This window comes from Hyperolius riggenbachi, chromosome 11 (assembly GCF_040937935.1).
Source record: "Hyperolius riggenbachi isolate aHypRig1 chromosome 11, aHypRig1.pri, whole genome shotgun sequence".
Lineage (NCBI taxonomy): Eukaryota > Metazoa > Chordata > Amphibia > Anura > Hyperoliidae > Hyperolius > Hyperolius riggenbachi.
The window spans coordinates 192,619,047-192,636,695 of NC_090656.1; the positions used below are offsets into that span (position 1 = coordinate 192,619,047).

General features: G+C 46.0%; 1 protein-coding gene across 8 annotated transcripts in view; it reads right to left on the reverse strand.

Annotated features, from left to right (window-relative positions):
- MUS81 (MUS81 structure-specific endonuclease subunit) overlaps nucleotides 1-17,649 on the reverse strand; it is a 219,811-nt gene that overhangs the window by 194,435 nt on the left and 7,727 nt on the right. For all 8 annotated transcript variants that reach the window (XM_068260464.1, XM_068260469.1, XM_068260462.1 and 5 more), the window contains exon 2: nucleotides 14,229-14,310. The gene's annotated coding sequence lies outside the window, so the exon portion shown is untranslated. The remainder of the gene's footprint in view (nucleotides 1-14,228; nucleotides 14,311-17,649) is intronic.

Genomic DNA, 17,649 nt, shown 5'->3' on the forward strand with positions numbered 1-17,649 from the left:
ATTTGAGATGCTTTTCCTCTGCGGTTCAAGACGATTGGGCTGAACTATTACCTTTGGCTGAACTGGCTTATAATAATTCCAAGCATACTGCTACTAATCAGTCTCCGTTCTTGGCAAACTTTGGATTCCATCCCACAGTATTTTCCGGTCTTAAGGTGAATACTTCAGTTCCCACGGTTCAGGAAAGACTTACCTGGCTTACAAAAAACTTTCAACAATTACAAGAAAATCTTCAACGGGCTCAGAATAAAGCTAAATTTTTTGCCGATAAAAGCAGAAGAGAGAGTCCTGAATTCAAACCTGGTGATTTGGTCTGGCTTTCCACAAATAACCTCAAACTTCGTTGTCCCTCTAAGAAACTGGCTCCCAAGTTTATTGGTCCTTTTCCAGTTCTTAAGAAAATTAATCCAGTGGCATTCAGATTACAGCTACCTGACTCTCTTAAGGTTCATCCAGTTTTTCATGTATCCTGCTTGAAGACTGTGGTGCCGGACTCTTTTCAAGGCAGGATGTTGAACCCTCCTCAACCAGTTCTGGTTGATGGTAATGAAGAGTTCGAAGTGGAAAAGATCTTGGATTGCAGGAGGCGGGGTCAGTCATTCCAGTATCTCATCAAGTGGCGAGGTTTTGGTGTGGAAGAAAATTCCTGGGAACCAGCTGGAAACATTCATGCCCCCAGGCTCGTTAAGGCCTTTCATAAAAGATTTCCTGAGAAACCTTGCCCTGAGGGCATTCGGAGACTGCCCTTAAGGGGGGGGGGCAATGTTATACTTACGGGCCGCAGCTCCGTGGACGGCGTTCCCCGCTCTCTATGCGCGCGCGGGTGGCTGGCCGTAGTTTGTTGATCTCGGCCGGGAACGCGTGTACGTGGATACGCAATGGCGTCACACGTAATGTACGCATGCGCGGGGTTATGCCGTACGTTTGTACGCATGCGCAGGCGTTCGGATTTCGCGCCAAACGGGCTATAAAAGGCCAGTCCTTTCAAACAGACAGTGCTGTTCGTTCTGACAGCTAGTGGTTACTCTTGCCGTGAGTTCCTGACCTGCTGCTTATACTGATTCCACTTCTGACCCGGATAGTACCTGGACTCTGCCTCTGCCTGCTGCCTGCCCTTTGACTCGGATTGCACCTGGATTCTGCTCTGCCTGCCACCTGCCCTTTGACTCGGATTGTACCTGGACTCTGCCTCTGCCTGCCGCCTGCCCTTTGACTCGGATTGTACCTGGACTCTGCCTCTGCCTGCCGCCTGCCCTTTGACCCGGATTGCACCTGGATTCTGCTTCAGCCTGCCGCCTGCCTTGACCCGGACTGTACCTGGATTTTGCCTATACCTGAAGTCTCTACATCGAGGTGTCACTGTTCTCCCAACCACTTCCTGAGGTTATCCCAGTTGTGACCTGGTGGGCACTAGGCCGCAACAAGTCCATCATCCCTTGCGGGGTGCTCTGGTGAAGACCCGTGGTCACTTAGATCCACATCTGGGCAACCCCTTGGGTTAAGTGGAAGGGTCAACAGCGTCTGAAGATTTCTCAACCTAACAGTATTGCAGCCACTAACCCATCCTGTCCCTTAAGTGCAGCCAACACCTCCTTCAAGCCCCCAAGTGCTGCAATTATTCACTCCCTTTTATGCAGCCCAGTATTTCCCCCCTGCCCCTTGTTAATTTTTGTGGCCAGGACTTTCAGACCTGTGTTTTCTTGGCATTTCCTTTCCTCAAAGTATCACTTACCACTGGGTAAATTGCTGCAAATGGGAAAGTCACTATTAGTACACACATTATTCAGTGTGCTCAGTGTTGCCAGTGACTATCAAATATTTTAATCATCCCGTCTCTGACGCAATTTAAAGTGTACCTGAGTCAGAATGGGATTAAAGGGTGTATTTTTACCTACCTGGGGCTCCCTCTCCAGCCGCTTCATTCACTTGATATCCCCCCCGGTAACCTGGCCAGTCAGAAGCTTCTGCGCATGTGGGGCCCGGCCGCACGCGTGCCCGGGAGCTTTCTGCGACTGCACAGGCACCCTCAGCCGTGGGAGCAAGACAGGGAAATGCGCACAGCTGGACTGCGCAGATTGGCAAAGACAACGGGGCATCTACCGAAGGGATCTAGGTGGCGGAGGAGGCTGGCGAGGAACTGATTAGCCTGAAGGGAGCTGGAGGAAGCCAAAGGTATGTATCATTTTTTTTTATAGTGGTCAGGTACATTTTAACCAGTTGTTTGTGTTTGTTGGTAAAACCAAAATAGAGCCCTAGTGTGTTGCCAACAGAGGCAAGGAATGGAAGGTGTTGGCATGTCCTGACACACATGCAGCGTATGCATAAACAATGCGGTAAGCACATCCGTTCCAGATGCACTGGTGTCGTTTACACTAGTCGATGCGTTTGTGTTGCCATCAGTCTGCTCACTCGTCCGCCGATATTTCTGCTTTTCTCATCATCCGCGCAGTGTAAATGGGCCCTAACCCTGATCACGCTCTGATTTCTGCAGAGGTGAGATTATAAGGGTAGAGAGAGCCTTGTCTGTGCTTTTACTAATGGGAGCTACCAGGCTTCAACGTCAATTCCTTCTTACAGACACTAGAACCTGGTAAGTAAGGGCATGGGTAATGCAGCCATACCATTGGCTTCATTAAAGAGACTCCGTAACAAAAATTGCATCCTGTTTTTTATTATCCTACAAGTTCCAAAAGATATTCTAATGTGTTCTGGCTTACTGCAGCACTTTCTGCTATCACAGTCTCTGTAATAAATCAATGTATCTTTCCCTTGTCAGACTTGTCAGCCTGTGTCTGGAAGGCTGCCAAGTTCTTTAGTGTTGTGGTTCTGCTATGAATTCCCCCTTCCAGGCCCCTCTATGCACACTGCCTGTGTATTATTTAGATTAGAGCAGCTTCTCTCTTCTCTTTTACAAGCTGGATAAATCGTCCTCTGAGCTGGCTGGGCTTTCACATACTGAAGAATTACCGACAAGGGCAAAGCTGTTTGCAGGAGAAAAAAAGAGCAGCCTGAAACTTCAGTGCATGAGAACTGCAGGGAGAAAGAAACACACAAATGATCTCTTGAGATTCAAAAGGAAGGCTGTATACAGCCTGCTTGTGTATGGATGTATTTTCTATGTGTGGACATACAGTACATCAACCTACTTCCTGTTTTGGTGGCCATTTTGTTTGTTTATAAACAAACTTTTAAAAACTGTTTTTAACCACTTTTAATGCGTCGAGGAGCGGCGAAATTGTGACAGAGGGTAATAGGAGATGTCCCCTAACGCACTGGTATGTTTACTTTTGTGCGATTTTAACAATACAGATTCTCTTTAAAGGGTACCTAAGACGAGAAAAAAAAATTAAAATGTATAAATACCTGGTCTTCCTCCAGCCCCCTTCAGGCTGCTTGGTCCCTCGCCATCCTCCCAGGCCACTTGCATCCTCCGCTAGGCAACCTGGTAATCTCACAGATTGGTGCAGTCCGGCCACACGTGCTCCCCCGGCCGGGAGCGTTCATTGCCTGCGCAGTAGTACAGGTGCATGCACGGCTGAACCACACATGTACAGTATGCCCAGATTTGCGAAATTACCGCGCATTAGTGGAGGATCCAGGCAAGGGACTGATCATCTCAGGTTTATTTTAAGTTAATTTGTTTTATAGGAAATCTGTAAAGTATATATCAAATTTGGTATACTTCTTCCAATCAACTGTTATCATCTATTAATGTAAATATATTGTGTGGAGTGCTAAAGTGAAGCATCCAATACTGTGCAGAGAACTTCCCTATTTTTGAATCCCAAACACATGACTGAGTAAAAGTGGTATACTGACTGCGTGCAGACGGGGACTCCCTGTTCTATGCTCCTCTAGCCCCGTCCATCTTGCAGAGTACACAAATGGGGTTGGAGGGCAAGGGGCTGAAGAAACACTGCTACTTCCGCTGTGCATACACTGTAGTGCTCCAGTGGCACCTCAAGTGATGAGCTACCTCCTCTCACCCTTACTGCTCCCCCTTGTCCCACCTTCTCCTGCTGGTCATGTGTAATTACATGATCAAGAGAAGTTGGCACTGGGGGAAGCAGAGGCACAAGGAGATTGAAAGTGGCCCAGGGGTACAGAGATGACACAGTGGGAGGGGGGGGGTAGAAGTGACACAGGGTAACAGAGGTGAACCAGAGGGGTACACTGGAGGCACAGGGGTACAGAGGTACCACAGTGGGGGTAGAGGTGACACGGGAACAGTGACCCATAGGGGGACACTAGAGGTACAGAGGTGACCCGGAGGGGAAGGCAGATGTAATGTAACAGAGGAACAGAGGTGACCCAGAAGGGGAAGCTTGAGGCACAGGGGAACAGAGGTGACACTGGAGGCACAGGGGAACAGAAGTGACCCAGAGGGGGCCACAAGAGGCATAGAGGAGGTACAGAGATGGCACAATGCTCCGACTTAAGAGCTGATTCAGGTTAGGAACAAACCAACATCCCACATCTTGTACATTAACCTGAGGCTATCTGTAATAAATTAATGTGCATGAAGAGTGAAGGCTAGCCTGTACTGAGAAACTGTGAAAAAGGTTCTGTTGGCCATGAGGGAAATTTGTCAGAAAGCTGATGCTGACCCCTGTCCCCCTCAGAAAGGACCTACAATTGGCACATAGGTATCAGAACTGAACCAGATATCGGCCCAATCGAGCATCCATGGAATGTGCTGGAAATAAAATGTGATCCATGGAGATCTTACTTTCGTAGTGCCACCTACCACAGGGCACCTTCTGTCCATGCCTATTTCAGTAGCACAAGGGGACCTAGCCATTTTCTGGCAAGTGATTTTTATGTTTTGGCTATTACTAGTATACACTTCCTGTTGCTCTGTCAGAATGAAATTTTTTTTTATAGAGTTCAACAGTACAGGCAGCGAGATTAGTTCTCTGTGTGTTTGTACAGGCGGCTTTTGGTTTACTTCCTATATTGTGAAGGCTTGCGAAATAAAGACAGGTCAAGTTAGGAAGAAGAAAGTGCTCAGTCCATATAAGGCCATTCGGAATGTCTTTCTTGCATAAAATGCAAGCTATGGTGACAGCAACAGCTGCTGATTAGCTTGACTGAAATATGCACTCCCCTGGCAGGTAACATTTCACTGCATTCAGACTGTAAGTGAAAAAAAAAAAAGTATTTTCCTGATACCGTAATATGGTTACTCAGTTACCAAAACAAAGGAATTCTATTATCAAATGTTACCTTATCCAAGCGTACTAAACAAACACGAGCTACTAACAAAACACTGCAAGGTAGTAAAGGTTAATCGCTCATGCATTTTCTGCCCTAATGGAATCTGACTGTCTACCGTTCAAGAAATATTTCATAGAATACATTTTCTCAACACCAGGTATTTCTCAGGTGGCAGAAATGAACTACCTATCATATTAGATTGCGTAAAACACGCCCCTCTTTCCTGCTATGAAGAAATCCATCGCTCCATAATTCCAATTTCTGTGCTTAGATCATTGTCACAGATAGAAATGTGTGTTGTAGGGGGAGGGGTGGATAAGAGCGTGCATACCTTATGATTACACAGACATACAGTATATAGGGGCTAAATGACTAAAGCTGCATTGAGCGGCGATTCTGGTCTGGACTGCTGCATCCTGGCAATTCCCATGTGCTATCTGAAGTGACTCAGGGGATGGGTGCAGGGATTACCAGCAAATACCAGGCAATGGTGCTTTATAATCACGCATTTCCATTAAATAGAAGGTCTTTCTGCACACAGCGATACGCCCTTTAATAATTTTAATAATTAAATTTGAAACATGTTTAACCAACGATTATGCTATTGAAGAGCCATTAAACTCTCTTCTGGCATTTTCTGCAAATATAGAACTTTCAACAGCAGCACTGAGGCCTAGTGCACACCAGAGCGGTTCGGTCGCGTTTGCAGATCCGATTGCGGGTGCGGATCCGCTTGGGTAATGTATTTCAATGGGGTGGTGAACACCAGAGCGGGAGGCATTTTGCAGAAACGCATACTCCCGGGCTCCTGCAGATTTTGGATTGCGGAGGCGTTTCTGCCTCCAATGTAAAGTATAGGAAAACCGCAAACCGCTCTGAAAAACGGCAGTTCAGAGCGGCTTTGCAGGCGTTTTTGTTACAGTAGCTGTTCAGTAACAGCTTTACTGTAACAATATATGAAATCTACTACACCAAAACCGCTTCCCAAAACCGCAAAATGCTAGCTGAAACGCTACAGGAAAATAAGAAAAAGCGTTTCAAAATCTGCTAGCATTTTGCGGATCTGCTAGCGGTTTTTGGTGTGCACCAGGCCTTAATCAGCAGCCTTTATTTCTGTCATTCTAAAGAGAATAATGTGTAAATTTGAAGTCTGACAACAGGATACATTAAACAGGAAATTCAATTCTTTAATATTGTGGCCCTGGTCAGACGTCCTACTGCAGAGCCATGAAAATGTGTAAAAAAAAAAAAAAAAAAAAAAAAGTGCAAACCTACTTTTCAGGCTTTGTGCTTTTTTTTTTTTTTGCCAATTCAACCCCCCCCCCCCTCACCTTTCATAAATATAAATTTACAGCGTAGATGTGTGCATGCGCCTCCTGACCACAGGTGCGTGATCAAAGACGTGCACAGCCATGCCATTGCCTACACACTAATGCCCGACACGGCCCGCGGGGGCATTGGCGAGCGATAAGATGGGGACGGAAGAGGATGTTTTTCAATAAGCTTCAGCTCTGGTATCCTTTGAGCCTCCTCATTAACTGCTGCTACTTCCATCTCAGAAAGATACCCCAAAAATGCCCCTTTCTCACATAAGAGGCAACTAAAATCCTTGTGTGTACCCCAATTATATCTTGTCTAAACTACCGCAATATACTACTCATTATTTTGTGTATTGAATGTCTGTATTGTTTGCAGTAAATGTATTGAAAGTTCCTCTCTGGCAACATCCAGTAGCACATTATTGCCAGTACAGTGGGAGTTCCTTCCCCAGCACAAAGCAGATCACCTCACCCAGGACACTCCTCCCACTGCCGAACTACATGTCCTCCCTGTTTACCTTCTCACGGCCTCCCAGCGTGTTTCTAAAAGCCATATATACCTCTCATCATCCTGCCCTGTCTGCAACAAATATACCATATCTCACTGCTCCTTAAAGTGGACCTGAACTCTTGCACAGGACAGAAGGAAACATAGAGAAATGCACCCTGTATGTATTTAGAGAATTTAGTCTGTTTAATTCCCCCTCATTTGTGTCTAATCACAAGTTGTAATTTGATCTTTCAGCTGTCTGCCTCGGTAGAGCAGCTAATTTGTAAACAAAGATTGTTAACCCTATGTCAGCTTCCATGAAAGCAGGAATTAAACACACTTCAGATTTATATTAGCTGTAACTAATAAATGTTTCTCTGTAAAGGTTATTATGCTATTGCTTATCTTCTACTGCAGAGAGGACGTTTTGAGTTCAGGTCTGCTTTAAAGAGAAACTCCGACCAAAAATGTAACTTTATCCTAATCAGTAGCTGATACCCCCTTTTACATGAGAAATCTATTCCTTTTCACAAACAGACCATCAGGGGGCGCTGTATGACTGATATTGTGGTGAACCCCCTCCCACAAGAAAAGTACGTACTTTTTTTGGCAGTTTCCTGTCTGTGAACCTTGTTGCATTGTGGAAAATAGCTGTCACAGCTGTTTCCAACTGCCAAAAACCATGCTGCAGCTACATCAACTGCCAACACTAAAATGTTCACTGGAGTTCCTCTTTAAATTTAACACTTTTTTTCAATACAAACACACTGGGGAGGGAATAGGGAAGAAAAAAATTAATTATTACTCAAGTAGTTGGGCGGAACTAGACAGTAACTGACGATGAGACTCAGCACAGCATAAGCTGCTGTGTAGGCCACAAAGCGTTTAATCTTTCAGTGCCTCTAGTGTGATGACGCGTTTCGGCAATCGCTTCCTCCTTTGTCAGATCACCTAGAGGCATGTTCCAGTCCAGGACCCACCCCCTTCCACGCGAGCAGACCATCCCATACATCGGACACCACGCTGTTGGCCACAGCACGGCGGATTAGCCCGCATCAGCAGATGGGAGTTGCTTCCTGGTGTTCCTACATGTGCATAATACTTTTAATCCTGTAAGTTGAACTTTATTTGCCCTATTAAAATAACCACCTGGTAACACAGTATGGAACGCTCTCTCCTCTTTTAGACCTAGTAAGAATACTCCGTTTCTACTCTCTATTGCGAGTCTGGAAAACAAATAATGCCCCATCTGTTAACTCCTGGAAGCACCTTGTCAATAGTGTCCTCCTGTTATACCGCATGACATACAAAAGCAGAAACTGTCCACAGCATTCCGATAAAATACGGTAACAATACTGGCTTGGAGGACTGATGTATGTACTTGTTTTGGGATCATAGAGAGTTCATAGTTGCCTAAGATAATGGTGTAATGGAAGGAGACGATCTTTTCTTCCCTTTCCTTCCTTTTCTAACCCTTTTCTTTTCCTTCCCTCCTCTCTCTTCTTTTCCTTCTCTCTTTTCTATTACTCTCCCTACTCTGTATTGCTTTAAGCTTGTGACGCAGTTGTTGAGCCAGGTAACACACCTGATTTTATTGAATAAAATCATAAATGTGCATATTTTATTACGATACAACAACAACAAATAACATTTGTAAATCGCTTTTCTCCCGTAGGACTCAAAGCGCATAAGCATGGCTCAGACAATCGTGGTACAGAGGAAGAATTTTATAAGTCCGGAAATGCCAGGCTAAACAGGTGGCTTTTCAGTCTGGATTTGAATAGCTCCTGGGATGGTGCTGTCTTTACTGGGTGTGGCAGGGAGTTCCAAAGAGTAGGGGTAGCATGACAGAAGGCTCTGTCTCCAGATTTTTGAGGTACCACTGACTATGAATACTATACATTCAAATCTTTTGTTTATGCTTGTAATATAGTACTTAAAGTGGGCCCAAATTAAAAATACAAGATTTCTGAAATAAAATATATTTTCTAAATTATAATGATAAATAGCAGCCTTTTTTCAGCTGCATGATGAGAAATATAAAATATTTTACACTTATTGGAGGAGCCCCTCCATTCCTTTCATATTGCCGGGATTTTTCCGGCAAATTGGTGGAGGAGATAAAAAACAAAAACAGACCACAGGCTGCTACTGATGATGTCACAGGGGAGGTGATCTCAGCTTGTGTGAGAATTCACATAGACGACGCCCCTGTAAGGGAGGGTAGCTTGTGACAAACACACCCATGATCTAAAACCTCCTACTAAGCTCAGAAGTAATGGCTGCCACCTGTATAACCCTAGTTATGAAAAGAGAAGGGTGAAAAGCATGCACTGAAATGCTCATAGGCTTAAAGGAGTGTTTATTTATCTTTGTATGTGTCAGAGTGGTGCAGCTAAATATTTTGAATTAAAAAAATGTTTGGCTTGGCTCCGCTTTAAAGGAGTTGTGAGGTGAAATAAGCATAGGCTTTTTTAGTTACATGGGGCTTCTTGCAGCCCCTAGAAGGGTCTGTGTCATGCTGCAGCTGCGGTCTTCTCCAGTGTCCCGCTGTCAGGCTGTAATGAATGGGTCGGGCTACTGCATGTGATTGCACTCACGTTACCAGCAGTGTTGTGTGCATGCGCAGTAGTACTGTGCTAACACTCCTGGCAAAGTGAGCGTGATCACGGACAGCATGTGCAAAAGCCACCGAACCCCTGATGGGTCTGTGATATATTACAGGCTGACATCGGGATGCTGCAGTAGACCCCAGCTGCAGCATGGGACACAGTCATTTCTGGGGCTGCAAGAAGTCCCAGCTAAGTAAAAAAGCCTATGCTTATTTTACCTCGGAACTCCTTTACTGTCTACACAGCACTGTGTGACTTGGCACTGTGCTATAGACCGTCTTCTCTATAGCTCTGTATGTTCCAATTTATTGTTCTATAAAGCAATAAAAAAGTAAATTTAGCAAACCTAGCAAGCCAGGTGATAAGGAATGAATGATGCAAAAATTGCAAATACGGTAATAATAATATGAATTGAAATGAATTAATATGAAAAAAAAAAGCCTGAGCCAGATCTAAAGTTTTAAAGAGTGCTTGATAATAAATACATTATAGGACACAAGGGCATGTTCTCTGCCCAATAACATGCCTCTGTGTGCTTCTGGTGCAGAGTCCCCCTCAAAGCTAGTGACAATCTGATGGTAGCTAGCTTCCTCAGCCCTGCCAGCCGTCAATCAAATTGTTTCCCCCGATCGCTCCCCGCCTCCACCAACTCTCTCCCTGCCTCTTCCAATCGGTAGCTAAACCGTGACCCAGGAAGTACTTCTAGGCTGCTGCCATCTTGGAATCATCTGCCGATGATCGGAGGCTGTGGAGGATAAACCGAGCCACGGAGAACGGCCTGAAGCAGCGCAGATGCATCCGGGAGGAGGCGTGGAGCGGGTAGTATTTTTTTTCTTGTGATGCTGCCTGGGGTTCTCTTTAAACCAAAACCTAAACTTAAAGAACAACTGTAGCAAAAGGGATATGGAGGCTCTAATATTTTAGCCATAGACCCTGAACAAGCAAGCAGCAGATCAGGTGTTTCTGACATTGTCAGATGTGACAAGATTAGCTGCATGCGTGTTTCTGGCACTATTCAGACACTACTGCAGCCAAATAGCTCAGCAAAGCTGCCAGAAAACTAGGATTGTTTAAAAAGAAATAAATATGACAGCCTACATATTCTTCTCACTTCAGTTGTCCTTTAATCAAAACAGGGGAATAGGATTGTCATACATGCTTTATACAGTTCTTGGCAAAAGGAATAATTATTTACTAGGTGACTCATTATGGAAGGGTAGGTAGTAAATGAACAAGGGTGTTTTCCCAGTGGATACACAGCAGTTTACATAACATCCAGTGGCCGTTTGCCAGGAAGTAGTTCTGTCTCTGCACAGAGAATTAACAGAGCTCACTCCCAAAATTAGCTGAAATGCTCTCCTCTGCTCCCTCAAAAGTGCTGCAACTGCATATGAAGGTGCAGAACAGCAAAACTCCAAAAACAAGGTCAGGAAAATAGCCGGTAAGCTAACAAACAAAGCTAAGAGATTCTAAACCAGACAGTATGCTCAAAGGCCCGGTGCACACCAAATACCGCTAGCAGATCCGCAAAATGCTAGCAGATTTTTAAGCGCTTTTTTTTTCTGAGGCGTTTTGCTAGCGTTTTGCGGATTGCTGCTGCGGATTTCAGTGTAGTACATTTCATATATTGTTACAGTAAAGCTGTTACTGAACAGCTTCTGTAACAAAACCGCCTGGCAAACCGCTCTGATCTGCCGTTTTTCAGAGCGGTTTGAGTTTTTCCTATACAAGCGGCTGCAGAAACGCTCAAAAGGCCGCTCGGTGTGCCCCAGCCCAAACTGCTATTCTCAGCAACCGTGTCAGCTCTGTGTGAGTAACAATTATTCAAAAACTATACAGAGCAGGAGCCATTTACATGTATACCAGGGGACACCGCGGAGAAACAGAGGGGCCCACAAGAACGGCAATGGAGCCCATGGCCGGCATGGGGCTGGAGGAAGCCCCAGGTAAGTATAAAAGCTGCTTATTTAAACCTCTCTGGTACACTTTAAAAGGTCACTGACGTCAAAATTAAAAAAAAAAAATCATTTTAACGTACCTGGGGCTTCTTGCAGCCCCCTGGAGTCATCCTGTTCCCACGCTGTCCTTCCGAGTCCCTCCATCAAGCTGCGGTGACCACCACATATCTGGCCAGTCGCCGCCAGTTGGCAGCCACTGCGCATGCCAGCCCCTGAGCCACGTACACCCTCATCACTCTCCAGCTGTCAGGTGCGCTCTGCGCATGCACAGTAGCGGTTTTTGCATACTGTGCATGTGCAGAATGCTTCAGGCCACAGGAGTTTGGAGGAGGCGCGTGGCCTGCCAGCTTTGCGGAGGTCGCTACTGTTTGCGGACGGAAGTCATAGGCACAGGATGACTGCAGGGGGCTGCAAGATGCCCCAGGTAAGTTAAACGGATTTTTTATTTTCATATTAGATTTCCTTTAAGGGCTTTATACTGGAGTGACTGTTTTAGGGCTGGTTCACACGGGCGTCTGCTGAGCTTTTGCTTGGCGTTGCGTTTGAAGCTTTTGGGAAGCGTTCAACGCTAGCAGTTCTGGTCTCTGCTATTGTTTCCTGGCGTTTACCGCCTCTGAAAGCAGCATGCTGCTTTCGAGACTAGACGCAACGCCGGGATCTACCGCCAGGCTTTTATGAAAGCCTGCAAAAGCCAGCTCTAAACGCTCCCATTCACTTGCATGGGATGGCGGTAGATCCCAAAAAACGCTACGTCTGAAACGCCGAGTTAAACGCCACACAAACGCCCGTCTGAACCAGCCCTTACAAGCACATAAAAATCCTTGCAATATACAGAGCGACACTGACTGGATTGGTGTTTTCCTTGACAACAGAGGACTCTCCCTTTATTCAGAGGTTACTCACAGCAGAAACGACATTTACATTTCCAGAAGCTCCAGACTTTGCAGCAGATGTAACTGGAAATAATAGTAAAATGAGCTAAGCTTTTGAGTTTCCCTGTTGGTCTAGTGATGGTCATGTCTAGGAGAACTCATGGAGAAGCATTCCTAGTTTGTAAATCCAGGAGGCCTCTCTCCTTATCAACAGACTGCAGCTGCTATCACTTCCACCAATAGGCACCAACGTAACGGACTCAAATCATCTGTAAAGCCTGGTACACACATCCAATCCTGATTGCCCAATTTTACCACCTCCATGTAGTATGAGGACCAACAGATTTTTAACCCTTTGAGCAGATTGTGTAGGTAAGCTTTTATACTACATTTAAGTGGTATAATAAGCCTACCAAGACTGGATGTGTGTACACACCTTCCAGGACAGGAGTGAGCAAAAAAAGAATACAAGATCTACTTAGCCGGGGCTTCCTCCAGCCCCTGGCAAGCCTATCTGTCCCATGCCACAGCTCCGGTTTCCCCTCCGTTGCAGATGCCGACCTCGCCAGGTAGGCATCCCCTGCACAGCTGCGCTGGGACACTGGAGCTGCACCATAGAGACATTTAAAGGACTAACTGTAAAAATTTAAATACAAGTAAACACAACATACCTATAAGAAGTACATTTCTCCCACATTAAAATGCATTATAAATTACTTTTCACCCATAGTCAGTCAAACTGACAGGTTTTGGACTAGTCCATCTCCTCATGGGGGATTCGCATTGTTTTCTCTATTCTTTACAAAAGCACTCACCGAAAAGGATCTATACAAAATTGTCGGACAGCCTCCATACTCATTTGCACACTATTCTGTTCAGTTCAGTTGAACTGAGCAACTGCCATTCAGCAAGTGCTTTTGAAAAAAAATAAAACTCCTAAAAATCCCCTTTGAGGAGATGGAATAGTCCAAAACCTTTCAGATTTCTACTGCCAACTTTAAAGAGAAACTCCAACCTAGAATTGAACTTTATCCCAATCAGTAGCTGATACCCCCTTTTACATGAGAAATATAATGATTTTCACAAACAGACCATCAGGGGGCGCTGTATGACTGATTTTGTGCTGAAACCCCTCCCACAAGAAGCTCTGAGTACCGCGGTACTCTGGGCAAACTGCCACAATGTAACAAGGCTCACAGACAGGAATTAGCTGTTTACAGCTGTCTCTAACAGCCAAAACAGCTAGGAGCAGCTACATAACCTGCCCACAGTAACAATGCCACCATGTAATACATGTCAGAATGTGAATCTGGGAGAGGAAAGATTTTACAATGAGCAAACACTGACGAAATCATTTATACATAATTATGGTAAAAAATGAAGCACTTTTTTTACTACATTATTTTCACTGGAGTTCCTCTTTAAGCGGCAAGACTATAGAACAAAAGTAATGTACAGTGCATTTTACTCTAGAAGAAAAAAACTTCAAGTACATAGGCATTTTAAAAATGTATATTTTTTTTTTTGTGATAGGGGTCCTTTAATAAACATCTTCTATGGAGTTACACATAAAAAAATTTTTTAACAGAACTTTAGATGCCAGATCCTGGGTGTATCACTTTAGCAACTTTAATGATGCCTGTATTGTGGTGACATCCACTTTAAGAAAGTCCCATGGGCAGGGGCACCCAAAAATCCACTCTTTCTCGCATCAGCTCTCATCAAAAAGTGATTTGTATACACAAAGTTAGGTTTCTTACCATTGACTATTGACACAGCTGAGGATCTGTTTCCACTGTCGGCCAATATTTACAAATAATTCTCCTCAGCACCTTGGATGTCCTGCAAAAAGTAGTAACAAAAAAGATTTCCTCAGTATTGCAATTTCTAACAGACCCCAGACATCTCAAACACTCGTTCTCCACAGAGCCAACCGAGTCGGCAGTAGCGCTGCGTTCCTCTTTATTATATCCTCATTGTACGAAATCCATACTAAACGCTGGTACACACGATGCAATTTCCCGTCAGATCAACGGTCAAATCATTCATTTCCGACAAGTTCAATCTGCCCCTGATGGAAAACGAGATTGCTTTTCAAATCAGCACTGCACAAAATAGATCTCGTTCTCGAACGGGAGCAGATCGAACGATAGATTGCATTGTGTGTACCAGGCATAAAATTGTGATCTGCTGAAAATATTGTTAACTTTTGGCACTTGCAAACTGACTCTTGGGATACCCTTCTTATTAACTTTTACGATGGCAACTGTTCACAAGCAAAAATGATATATATTCTTAACCGTGGGCTTCAAACAAAGGCCAGTGCTGCGTTTGCACAATAGTTCCCGGACTGGCTCAGTTAGGGACTTTACGGGCCCGTTCACACTGCACGCGTTTCCATATGCGTTTTGGAAACGCGTGCGGGGGGCCGACACGCAGGACATCAGACAGTGCATAGAGTGCAATGTCTAATGTTCACACAGCATGCGTTCCGGACCTGTGCGGTCCGGGAACGCATGCTGCACGCAGATTTTACAAAAACGCGCGGCTGTCCCATTCACTTTTCAGTGATGGGATCAGCCACGCAACGCATACGAACGCGGATGGCGTGCGTTCGTACACGTTGCGGTCCGCATGCGTTGCGGTCCGCACTTTGTAGTCTGAACGGGCCCTACCAGGGCTAACTGCAGCAGAATGGACGGGACAGGACAGATACTAAGGAAGTCCATAGACTACAGGGGACTGGAGGAAGCCCCAAGTAAGTATAAATTCTTTTCCTGGATTCATCTCAGGTACACTTTAACCACTTAAAGAGAGTCTGAAGCGAGAATAAATCTTGCTTCAGACCTCATAGATAGCAGGGGCACGTGTGCCCCTGCTAAACCGCCGCTATCGCGCCGCTAAACGGGGGTCCCTTCACCCCCAAATCCCCTCGGTGCAGCGGGGGAGCGCTTCCTGGTTAGGGCAGGGCTAACCGCCGCAGCCCTGCCCCACGCGCGTCTGTCAGCGCGTATCTCCGCCTCTCCCCCGCCCCTCTCAGTCTTCCTTGACTGAGAGGGGCGGGGGAGAGGCGGCGATGCGCCGCTGATAGACGCGACTGGAGGCAGGGCTGCAGCCGTTAGCCCTGCCTCCAGGAGCGACCAAGTCTGCGACCAAGTGTCGCAGTGGGGGGTTTGGGGGTGAAGGGACCCCCGTTTAGCGGCGCTATAGCGGCGGTTTAGCAGGGGCACACGTGGCCCTGCTAACTATGAGCTCTGAAGCGAGATTTATTCTCGCTTCAGAGTCTCTTTAAGGACCGGGCTCATTTTGAGTGATCTGTACTGCGTGGGCTCTTCAGCCTACATCACAGATCCCATTGCAGGCAGGGCGATCAGACTTCCCCCCCTTTTTTCCCCACTAGGGGGATGTCGTGCTGGGGGGGTCTGATCGCCGCCGGCTATTTTGCTGTAGCGGAGGGGCTCCTCAAAGCCTCCCTCTCTTTCCCTCCCTCCCCTCCTTCCCATGGGCGGCAATACGTCCTGTACCGCCTCTGACAGGCTTCAGCCTATCAGATGCCGGCGATCCCAGGCCAATCAAGAGGCCGGGGATCGCCGATCTCCTTTACGGCGCTGCTGCACCGTAGGATGTAAACACAGGGGATTTCTTCCCCGCGTGTTTACATTTAGCCTGCGAGCCGCGATCGGAGGCTCGCAGGCTGTTCACGGAGACACCCTCCGTAAACTGACATGGAACGGCCGCTCGTAAAACCACTTACGACCAGCCGCCGTCTATCGGCGTTAGGCGGTCGTTAAGTGGTTAAGGCCTGGAACACACTAGAGCTTTTTTTGAGCGTTTACGGAGCGCTTTCAATCACTAGCGATTTCCCTAAACACTCTGTCAATGTAAATGGATGGGACTGATTCCACTACAGTGATTGCGATTAAGAAAATCGGAATCACAGGACATGCAGCATTTTGGGAGTGTTTCCATTCCAATGAATCGTATAGGAGCAGGGAAATCGCTCCCAAAATTGCTGGCAAAATGCTATCACAAATCGCTAACGATTGCGATAGCATTTTGCGCCTTCTAGTGGGTTCCAGGCCTAAACCTCATTAGAAGCCTTATCTCAGTTTCTCAGCTGTTTTAGCTTTTATTTACTTTTCAGGAAACTAGACTGAATGCGACAAGATGTGGACAAGCTCTTCTACATAGATAACAACCCAAAATGTTTTAACTCTTGCTGTACTGGAAAATAGAGAGGGACTTCAGAGAAGTTCTTACTAGTACTAAAATTATACGTCACTATGTTTATCTCACGTCACTTCAAGAACGCTTTAAAGGTTACTTAACATGTAACTCCATGAACAATGTATATTTTATTAAATATCCCTGTGGTCTGGCCTGAAGTGATAACACCTGATGAAATTGATTGTACCAATCTGTTGCTAAGGAAAACAGAGGCGCCAAAAGAATAAAAGGAAGCTAAATGAGCTTAAAGGGATACTGTAGGGGGGTCAGGGGAAAATGAGTTGAACTTACCCGGGGCTTCTAACGGTCCCCCGCAGACATCCTGTGTTGGCGCAGCCACTCACCGATGCTCCGGCCCCGCCTCCGGTTCACTTCTGGAATTTCAGACTTTAAAGTCTGAAAACCACTGCGCCTGCGTTGCCGTGTCCTCGATCCCGCTGATGTCATCAAGAGCGCACAGCGCAGGCCCAGTATGGTCTGTGTCTGCGCAGTACACTCCTGGTGACATCAGCGGGAGCGAGGACACGGGCGTGCAGGCGCAGTGGTTTTCTGACTTTAAAGTCAGAAATTCCAGAAGTGAACTGGAGGCGGGGCCAGAGCATCGGTGAGTGGCTGCGCCAACACAGGATGTCTGCGGGGGACCGTTAGAAGCCCCGGGTAAGTTCAGCTCATTTTCCCCCGACCCCCCTACAGTATCCCTTTAAAAAACAAATTCTTGGTAAATAGAGGAGGTAGTGGTGGACATACCTCCTCCAAGTAGACACACAACGACTGTAGTAAAGACGGTCAATATATTTTATTTATGAGCTCCAAATAGGCAATGCGTTTTGCAGGTTTGATCCCGCTTCATTTGGCAATAACAACGGAGCAATAGCATATGTTTGGTTTTTAAGCTCATTTAGCTTCCTTTTATCCTTTTGGCGCCTCTGTTCTCCTGCATAATATTGAGTCCAC